Genomic DNA, 10,590 nt, shown 5'->3' with positions numbered 1-10,590 from the left:
GTCTTCTAATAAGCTTCGCCTATTAGGCAAAGTTACTGGTGAGGCTGCCCAGTGGGGAGAGATTCCTGACTGTGCTCCGCATATGGAACCCGTAGGTGAGGCTTGCTAATTTCCAGGCTGCTGGCGGGCTCGGTGCTGGAGAGATGCTTCAGCCATACTGCATGCATAAATGAAGTTGGCTGGGGAAGCCCTGCGGCTGATAGAGGTTGGTGATGCGCTCCTGCTCCGTATTTGACTGTGGCTTGAAGGGGAAGCACCGTCGTGGAGCAAGGCTCCTCAAGGATCTGAAGTTGGTGGGGTTGGTGAGGCTTCAATTCAGGTGAGAGGCAGTTGCTGAGATTCACGTCCACTGGCTGCTGAAAACCTCCCCCTCTAGTCTTCGTTCCTACCTGTCCCAAGTGTTCTAACCATACCAGTTTCCTCAGTGTTTTGCCTGAGTTGGGACAGAAGTGGGCCTCTTTAACAGTGGCTGACAGGGTTAAGAAGGCAAACCTTCACCTGAGTCTCTTTTTTCCCCCATTGGAGAAATCACCTCCAGTGCTGTGCTGTGGCGGCGCGGGGGAGGAGTGATGCAGAGAAAACGAAACTATTCTATACTCTTTTAATGCAGTTTTTCCTCTGGTTTTGGTTTGATTTGGTTTGCTTTTTGCTCCATGTGTAAACTGTAAACGTCCCCTCTGTTGAATTATCTCAAAGATATTCTCGTTTATGGATTGTTGATTAATTGGTGTTTCAATAGGTAGTACCAGAGCAAAGAACCTCTTATTCTACCATCTTGCTGAAGTTACCTCAGATGCCATTTATCGTGAATATATCTTTGATTTTTGTTTTTTTAATGGTAGATTTAGAGAGGGAACAATGTTATATGTTTCTGTCCTCAATCTATTTTATACTACTTGCCTTGTCCTGGTAGACCTGTATTTCTCGAGATTCAATGCTATTGACATTTGATATGGGAATATTCTTTGTTGTGGGCAGTTAACATGTTTATTATATGGTTATATATATATATGGTTTTAGCACCTCATAATTCTAGTAGCAAGCCCCCCAGTTATGACAATTTTAAAGAAATTTAGAAATATACCTTTATAGTATTCAAAATACTAAATTCATATATAATGGAGATTCAAATGCAATATTTTTAAAACTATTTTTATCTAGCTTAGTATACATTTGTCAGGGAAATGGCATGCTTGAATAGCAGAATATTAATCTAATCTAATCTAGTGATGCCACATTAAAGAAATATATATATAATTACAGTTATGTAGAGAGTCTCCTTAATGTTCTAAGACATTCTGATATTTCTTTTTAATTGCTAAAATATGCAAGGAATAATCACTGGAATTCTAAACGCCAATATATTCTTCGTAAATAGCCAAGTGATCTTGTTACAATGTAAATCACATTGTGCAACAGCACCATCAGCAGACACTCCTCTACCCTACCCCAACCACCTGATTTATGTTTCAGAAAGAAATCTGTGCTCCTTATTCTGGCATATAGAGTTCTGTTTAGGTTGGAACTACCTATGGGCCAGCCAAATCCCATGATTCTCTATACTTATTCTCTAATACCAATGTCACAGTGGCCTTTTTCTCAGTCAATAAATATAGCAAGTCCTTTCCTAGCCTGAGGTCATTAGACAGGCTATTTATTCCTGACAGAGTGCACTTATATGGCTCTAAATAATCCTGGAAGTTTCACCTTAAATATCATCTTCTCAATTAAGCCTGATGTGATAACCTTGAATAAAGCCCCCTTCACATTATTCTCTGTAATAGCTTTGGTAACTTTTTTCCACCTGCACTTCAATCTTGTAGGATTTTTGTACATTTGTCATTTATTTTTCAGACCCTGCTTTCTTTTCCATCTCTTAGAAGAGGACAGATTATATCTATCGCTCTCACTATTGTATACGTAGAACATAAAACAATGGCTAAGTACTAATCAACTCTAATATTCGTCAGATGAATAAAAATGATAAACACTGTTAAGAGACAATATCTCTTAAATGTCTTGTAAATGTCATTTACCTCTGTATGTTAAGAAATTAATTATCTAATTTGATTATAACCTGAGAAGGAATTTAAAAGTTTTCAAGGAATATTTTATGTTCAATTGAGCCTTTTTTGAAAATTAAACAAAACCTTTATAGGGAGAAATGTATGTCTTTTTGCAAAGCAGCAGAGCAATATTTAGGATATTTAAAAGACTTTCAAGAGTGCTTCAAAATATTAATGTCAAGATTTTGTTTTTTTCTTTTTTTTTTTTACTAAGAAACCATATTATATATTAAATGAAATATCCATAAACAATAATGCATTAAAATGGGACTGTTAGAAAGATAAGTTTTAAAATATGCTATGGTAACTTTGAACAACTTTGAAGAAAACAATAAAAAACACATTAGCTTACTTATGATTGAAATAGGTGGGAAATGCAAAAAATGGAATGAAATTTAAGTTTGCTTATCTATACAAATGGAAATGAGAATTTCTATGAATATAAAACTAAGTAAAATACAAATACATTTTTACTTGGAGTAGAAATGCATTTCTGTTGACAACTTTATGCTTGAAACGTTATTTCTTTTGAAGCATTTTTTTTTCTTTTTTTTCTGAGCAAATATTGAATGCTATTAGAATAAAACAAAAAAAATATTCACAGAGCTACTGGAATAAAATCATCTATTCTTTAAAATGTTTCTTTTTTGAAAAAAATATTCTTTTCCTTCTAGTATAATTGGGAGTGGACTCTGTATTTATACATATATTTATAATGTATAAATATATGTGTGTGTATATATATATTTCATAGCTTAAGTAAGGCACCACCTCCTAATATGAGATATTCACATGGGTTTCTCTCTTGGCATCCAAATTCTGACTCTTTAATTATCAAATAAAAGCCTCAAAATCATAAATTTTGATGTCTAAAATTAATTGAAAATTCTTTTTGTTTTTAAACTGGACATTAGGAACAAGAAGAGCAAATGAGTGACTAAGCCCATAAAAGAAGACATATAAACTTTTATTTAATATTTAAATTGAATATGCTCTGAAACTACAAAGGAAAATATATGAAATTATGAGTCTGATATTAAATCCTCTGTTCTTTGTCACTGAAATGGAGAGACATTTTCGTCAGTCTGGCTTATCAAATGTATTAATTCTGGTCAGGAATCTTCTTTCTAGATTTTACTTATCATTGTTCTAATCTATCTGCCTGAATCTCCCATGTGTTCAGGACTATTATTTTTAATCTTTACTTGTTCAGTAATTCCAAGTTTAATATAAATTGCATATAAATTGAACTAAATACATTCCTAACCATTCTTCTTGATCTCATACTCTGAGGTAGCTTGCTGGTGCACTCACTGGAATTATTATCAGTCTATTAAGTCAATCATTTTTGGCCTGATTCTCTGTTTTAGCTTACATTTTTTCACCTTTTTGTGTCTGTTTTAATAGGGAACATTTGTCTAACCCTTTATATATATAGTATGAATGCTAGTTGATTTACAAGAACTATCTCAAATACTTTAATTATTGACTAATTCTGTCATTAGGCATTAGCCAATATTGGTTAATATCATTGGCCTAATATTGGTTAATATATTTTAGTTTTGAAAGTGAGAGTATTTTAACTTAAAATGATTTGAAAAAGAATAAGAGACATTATTTCTGTACAGGTATTTAAATATGGCTGAATCCGAATGCTTAAGAGACTTCTGATCCCAGTTCATCTTATCATCTTTTAGGTTTTGCCACTTGCTGGACATGATGGCCACCAGTAACTTTACACTTACATCCTACTGCTTTTTCAGGCTTAATCTTATTCTAAAATTGTGGCACACTTCTGGACAAGTTGTCTGCTTGGCCTACTTTGAGATGCATGCTAGGAGATGTATCTAAGAAAGAGAGATCATTTTATAAGAAAAAGATTATTGGAATTCCAGAAACACAGAAATATTATGTTTATTATATATTTTTCTATTTCATTTATTTAATTTTTAAAGCATTTACTTAAGAATGCAGAATTTAAACCCCAACAAAAATATTGTTTATTACATATTTTTTCTATTTCATTTATTTAATTTTTTAAAGTCCTTAATTAAGAATGCAGAATTTATCTCCTGATAAAACAAGTGTCCTATTTTTTAAAATATATTTATCTTTGTAAAAGTCTACCTACCTGTACATCAGGATACAATACATTTCAAGTTCTCTAATCAGTTTTTTAAGGGAAATTTTCACACATACAAAATGTAGAGTCTAGCATAATGAACCATCAAGGACTCATTGCCTAGATTCCACTTAATAACTCAACATTGATTGTGTTTCATCTATAAAGCCTACCCAACACTCTCTACACAATGGATTATTTAGAAGCAAATTTTAGATATTATTTGATTTCATCCACAAATACTTCAGTATTGGACAGTTGAAGTCTCTTCAATTTGGCCCTCAATATTTTTGACATTGCTAAAATGCTCTTATTATTTCATTTGCATTGTTGTTTGCACAATATCCTGTTCCTTTCCAACTAGACCTGGAATAAAGTTATTCCCAAGGAACCCTGGGGATTTCTTTAGGATTCGTGTACTTTAAAAAAATACCATTTTGAATTCTTATACCATTTATCCATTTTAACTATACAAGTTTAAGACATCGCTCCTACTTTTTGAAATTTGTATTTTCACCTCTTTGTTTAACTTTTGAATGGTTTCTATTCAATTAGTTTATTCATTTATCCATTAATTTAATATTTATCAAGAGCTAACCATATGCCAAGCAGGCTAGGTACTGAGAATATGGTTGTGGAAACACAGTAAAGCTTTTAGCTTTCGTGGAGTTTTCTTTCTGTTGAAGAATTGATTTGACTTAAATATACTTTGGAGCTCTCCCTAAAAATACTTTCTAAGATGGTATATGTTCTCCTCTCCATGGGCTTCTACCCTCTGGCTCTGTTGTGTTGGCTGGTATCCTATTTAAGAATAACTGCTGTTGATTTCTTAAATTCTTCAATATATTAAGTGTTTATTATACTTAGTATTTTTAGAATAGTTCGTATTATCAATTTTTTTCTGCATTTGTTTTTATTATTCTACATATTCTCTCCATATTTTTGATTCTCTGCTATATTTCCACAAAAGAGTAGATCATTATAAATTCTTCTGGGATAAAAAAAAAAAAATAACTTTCTTTTAAGAGCCTGGACTGTTTTATACCTTCAGAGCCAGAAACAACCTGTTTTGTCTTGGCAAATGTATGAAAAGGCATTGAATCATTGCCATTATTCAAAGGTATTCAATTACACCAGTATTGTGTCAGATATACAAATAAATACAATTATGAAAATTTACATTTATATTTTACATGTAAATGCAAAGAACTTGGATAAAAATGTTCATATAAAAATTTTTAAAGAGCAAAGCTCTTGTTTTATTTTTTATTATATAATTGTATATATTACATATAATTACATAGTAAAATACTATATTTTATGGTTTTTATGCTATTCATTTACAGTGTAATAAAACCTGGGCTAAGTAATTAGTCCATGACTTCAAAGACATAACCTAAATTATGCAATAATACTAATTAACTAATTGAGTTAAAATTATTGGATTTTCTATTTTACTTCTGAGAATTTTACCTCTTAAGAATTTGAACATAATAAGCTACTTTTGCAGCTTTTGTTAGAAAACATTTCTTGTAGGAATTTAGTTTCTTAATCTCCATATACTTTAAATTTAATTTATTGGCCAAATGATAGTGTATACAAAGTTGTTATGATGTTTTTCTTTTCCACATAGATGAAAAAGAAATAGAAGATATTGATGCTTTTTCTACATAAAACAATATTATGCAAGGTCTAACAATAGATCAATTCCCTGGAGGTAGGGGAAAGGACTACTTAATTAATGTTATAAATTATTAACCTGAGAATTAGGTTTACCCCAATTACATTAAGTAGTATTTTGGGGGCATTTAAATGAAAATATACTACATTAATTGTGAAAATTAGTGATTTCGGTTTTAGCCTACATTTTTATTCAATAAAGAATAAATTATACCAGTAAATATTCTCGTCAGTCAGAATAAAAAAAAATAATCTGTTCAGAAATGTCAGCCTTCTGAATATGTTTAGAACAGAGTTAGAACTAGCAACAGAAGTTTTAAATACCTGTCATGGACTGTGACAGCTTAAAGCTTCCCTATTTCACATTTCAAAATAAGGCTGAATTCACTTGCACATTTTGTAGTGGGTTGAATAAGTCACAAATAACAATGTTCTTCTGGATAACAAAGAAGGAACTATCAGCGCGCATGATTAAATTGATTATTTCAGTTTTCTTCCTTGGTGAAAAAAAGACACGAAGAATACACTTCATAGTAGATTGTTATCAATTCATGAATTCTTCTGCACTTATTTTAATATGAATATTTAGCATTTATTGGGTCAGTTATAGTGGCACTTTTAAAACTGGTGTTTTATGGCAACAATAAAAAACATTTTAAAATCAGAAAAAACAGCATCTTACTGTCTCCTCTTATATTTAGCATCGTAATATTTTTAATTAGCATCACTCGTTTTTTCCAAATATAGGAAATCCATAATTACACGATTCTTTCTCTTCAAATACCTAATGTCCTCAAAGGAGTGTAGTAGAAAATAAAATGGAACAATAAGAAATAGACTTTGCTGTTCAGAAATTTTCATTTTTTATTTGAGTTTGTGAACCCAGGTTGACAATTACAACAACTAGGAAAAGAGTCAATAGATAATTTGAAGTTTATTTTATTTATTTATTTTAAACCTCCAACAGTAAATAAACATTTATTGTCATTCTCACAGATCAATTAAGAAAGCTCTGCTTTAAGTTGTGGATCTGCTGCTTGGCTGGATTGGTTCTCCTTCATTTGTCTCCGTTTCTTCTGGAAACAATAGGCTACCTGGGCAAGTTCTTCTTGTGGTAATGGCAAAAACACAGGAAGGCAAGTTCCACACATCAAGCCTTCACTTGCATCATCTCTGCTACTATAACACTGGAAGCAAGCGAGTTGTTCAAGCCCAAAGTCAAAGTGTGGGGAAACACACTCCAAGGGACCAAGTATATTACCTTGCCAAGTCCAACATTAATAGAACAGAAAAGTATACTCTTCCCATGGAGTGTGTATGAGTGAATTGGAAGAGCAGAGAGAGTGAATATTAATTGAACAATAATCTAATTTACATAGCCTCCAGTGGGAATGAAAAACACAACTTTGCAAGTGGGACACAAAATGATGGTGAGAGGGGTCAATCCTAATTCCACATAATGTATCATCCTTTGCTTCAGTGCATATGCTGCCTCCTGGAAAATTGCACCCCAGCCCTCCAGGGGTTAGAACTAAGCCTTTCCTAGGCCGTTCCAGTCCTCTGTCAGGTCAAGTACCTTTAGGTGATGTGAAGTATGGGGAAAAAAATGGTGATCCCAGGGTCCTTTGCCATTATGGGCAACTCCTTCATTATAAAGTGAATCCCTTGGTCAGAAATTGTGTTATGAGATAACTCACATCAGTAAACTAGTGAAGACTTTATTTTCAATATGAATTTCCTGAGTAAATGCTTCTGTTTATAAATAAGTAAATTTATTTATAATAATTTTCCTTTTTGCAATAGACTGAAAAAATGTATGTATGTATCTAGATTACTGTAGACATATTTAGTTATTTAACAATTAATATTTAAACACACAAGTAAAATACTTATTAAACTTTAAAAAACACTCATGCATATGTGTTTCTTATATTATTGATTCAAATATATGTGTTTGAAAAAGAGAACTGTTACCTACAATGTCTCAGAGAGATTAAAAAGCTATAAGGTACTTTGATATATTTTAATATTGATATTCTAAAATATGTATCTTTAGTACTAATGAAGGAGTTTGCTGGAGCTGATGCTCTTTCTCAAAAATTTTGGATTATAAATGTCAAACTATGTACAAAAGGAATTATCAAAATTATTAACAGAATACAAATTTTATAATTTTAGAGACATCGAGTGTGATATATTCTTCTTTAGATTATACCAATAATTATCATCATGATAATTATATTAGCTAATATATATGGATATTATTAATGTAAAGGCTTACACCATTCATCATTGTATTTAATTTTCACAGATGCCTTATGATTTATACATTATTTTAAATTACTATATTAATACGGGTGAAGCAACAGAACCTCAGTGCTCATTCACTAAACAAAAGGCGAAAGTTAACTTGAATCTAATTCTTATATCTTAAGTTTGGAGATGGCTAGATGGCTATTTCCTGGTGTTTGTGATTTAGAATATATATGTGAAATGAAATATATATTAATATTTATGCATTTCTCTACATAGAGAGCATACAATAGATGTAATTGAATATCTATATATTTGTAAGAATGTGTATGAGGGTGTATGTACACATATATATGTTTGTGTGTATGTATCATATATGTCTGTATGTAGGTAAATGTGTATATATATGTGTGTATACATGAACATATGTATATATATATGTAGATAAGTATACTTCATCATATAATGTTTTGTACAATTTATTCAAATTTGTGTTTTCATGTAATTAACTGCAAAAAAAAGATGATTTAATAATTAACTAGTTTATGTCTGTTAAAAATATCATTTTAAGGCCAGAATGTGTAAAAACTACAATAAGAATTAAGTATTAAGGTATTAAGCTGGTTTGCAATTATCTTTAAAAAGTAATTTAATATGTAGAATAGGGACTCTCCAATGTGCTCACCTTCAAAAGTTGGCCTATATGAATGCTTAATATATCTTCTTATTAGAGAAGTCAACATCATCTAAATGTCATTGTTTTTTGACCCATTCTTGCTTGTGTGTTCTAGATTCTAAGAGAAAATTCAGAAAGCTAAGCCTAGCCTATATACATATATGGACAAACTTACAAAGTTTGTAAGTTTGAAAATTTAAAGAGTTATGGAGATTTTATATAAAGGATGGATCCAAGAGGCTTAGAAGCCACCTAGTGGAAACCAAAAGAAAAGCACCTTCTTTGCAGTGGGCTAAAGAGAGAGGTTTATATAATAAATCTTCTTTCTGGAAAAACAACAGAATACTCTTCTATTAATGCCCAGGAAGAGAAATAGTCCATTAAACATCATGAACAACTAAGGTGACAAGGCATCTCAGGAAGAAAGAAAAATCTCCACAAAAGAAGCTTACAGACATAGAAATATGCGACTAAGTGACGGAGAATTCAGGATGGTACTTCTGAAAAAACTCAGATCCAAAACAACTCAAATCAACAATTTCAAGAATTGAGAAAACAATAGATGAGTAGAGCAAAGAGATTGAAACCCTCAAAAGGAACCAAATTGAACTTCTACAGATGAAGAATATGCTGCAAGAGTTGAAAAATGAAATAGCAAGCTTAGGAAATAGTTGACCCAATGGAAGAAAAGATTAGTGATATCAAAGACAAAAAACTATCTTGAAATAAATCAGAAAGAAGAAGAGAGAAACTGAAGAATGAAAAATAATGAAAGAGAAATACAAGAACTAGATGATAGTTTCCTCAGGAGAGGAAACATAAGAATAATGTGCATTACTGAAGGCAAGGAAAAGGAGTAGAGACTAGAAAGCATTTTCAGACAAATAGTGGATCAGAATTCCCCAAATCTGAGGAATGAGCTGGAGTTTAGAATTCAAGAAGTCTAAAGAACACCCAATTATCTCAACCCAGAAAAGCCTTCACCAAGACACATTATATTAAAGTTATCAAAAATCAATGACAAAGACAGAATTCTCGGGGCAGCCAGGGAAAAGAAGATGGTAACATATAAAGGTAAACCCATTAGATTATACTCGGACTTCTCAGCGTAAACCTTACAAGCCAGAAGGAATGGAATCAAATATTTAAACTATTAAGTGAAAGGAACTACCAGCCTAGAATAATGTATCCAGCTGAGCTCTCCTTTAGATATGAAGGAGAAATTAAGACCTTTCCAGACATATAAAAATTGAGGGAATTCTTCACTACGAGCCCTGCACTACAAGAAATACTGAAAGGTGTCAGCTCACCTAAAACAAAATAACAAAACAAATAAAAAAATATATAATTAAGAGTAAAGTGACTGTCAGGCAAATAGAAGCAGAGGAGTGCAACCTTTACTAAGAACAGGACATTATAAGCTTAAATAATAAGAAGAGAATTGTTATAACAAGATAGTAGTTGAATGTTCAGCATACATAGGGACAAAATGAGATAACAATAACTGAAAAAGGGGGGGATTCGAAGATGCAAATTCACAATGGAGAGTGGATATAAGGCACATGCAAAAGAAAATGGACAAGTACATATATATGTATACATATGTATATATGTGTACATATATATGTGTATACAGATATACATATGTATACACTATCCTTTGTATATTCATAATGGTAACCACACACCAAAGATTCAGAAACATTGTATATAACATAAAACAAGAAGGACCAGAGCCAAAACCCACAAAAAGCCAACCAAAATAAAGAAAACAGAAGCACAAGGACAAGGAA

The sequence above is a fragment of the Pteropus vampyrus genome, unplaced genomic scaffold, assembly GCF_000151845.1.
Source record: "Pteropus vampyrus isolate Shadow unplaced genomic scaffold, Pvam_2.0 Scaffold57, whole genome shotgun sequence".
NCBI lineage: Eukaryota > Metazoa > Chordata > Mammalia > Chiroptera > Pteropodidae > Pteropus > Pteropus vampyrus.
The sequence above is the reverse complement of the archived record's forward strand: the minus strand, read 5'-3'. Positions refer to the sequence as shown.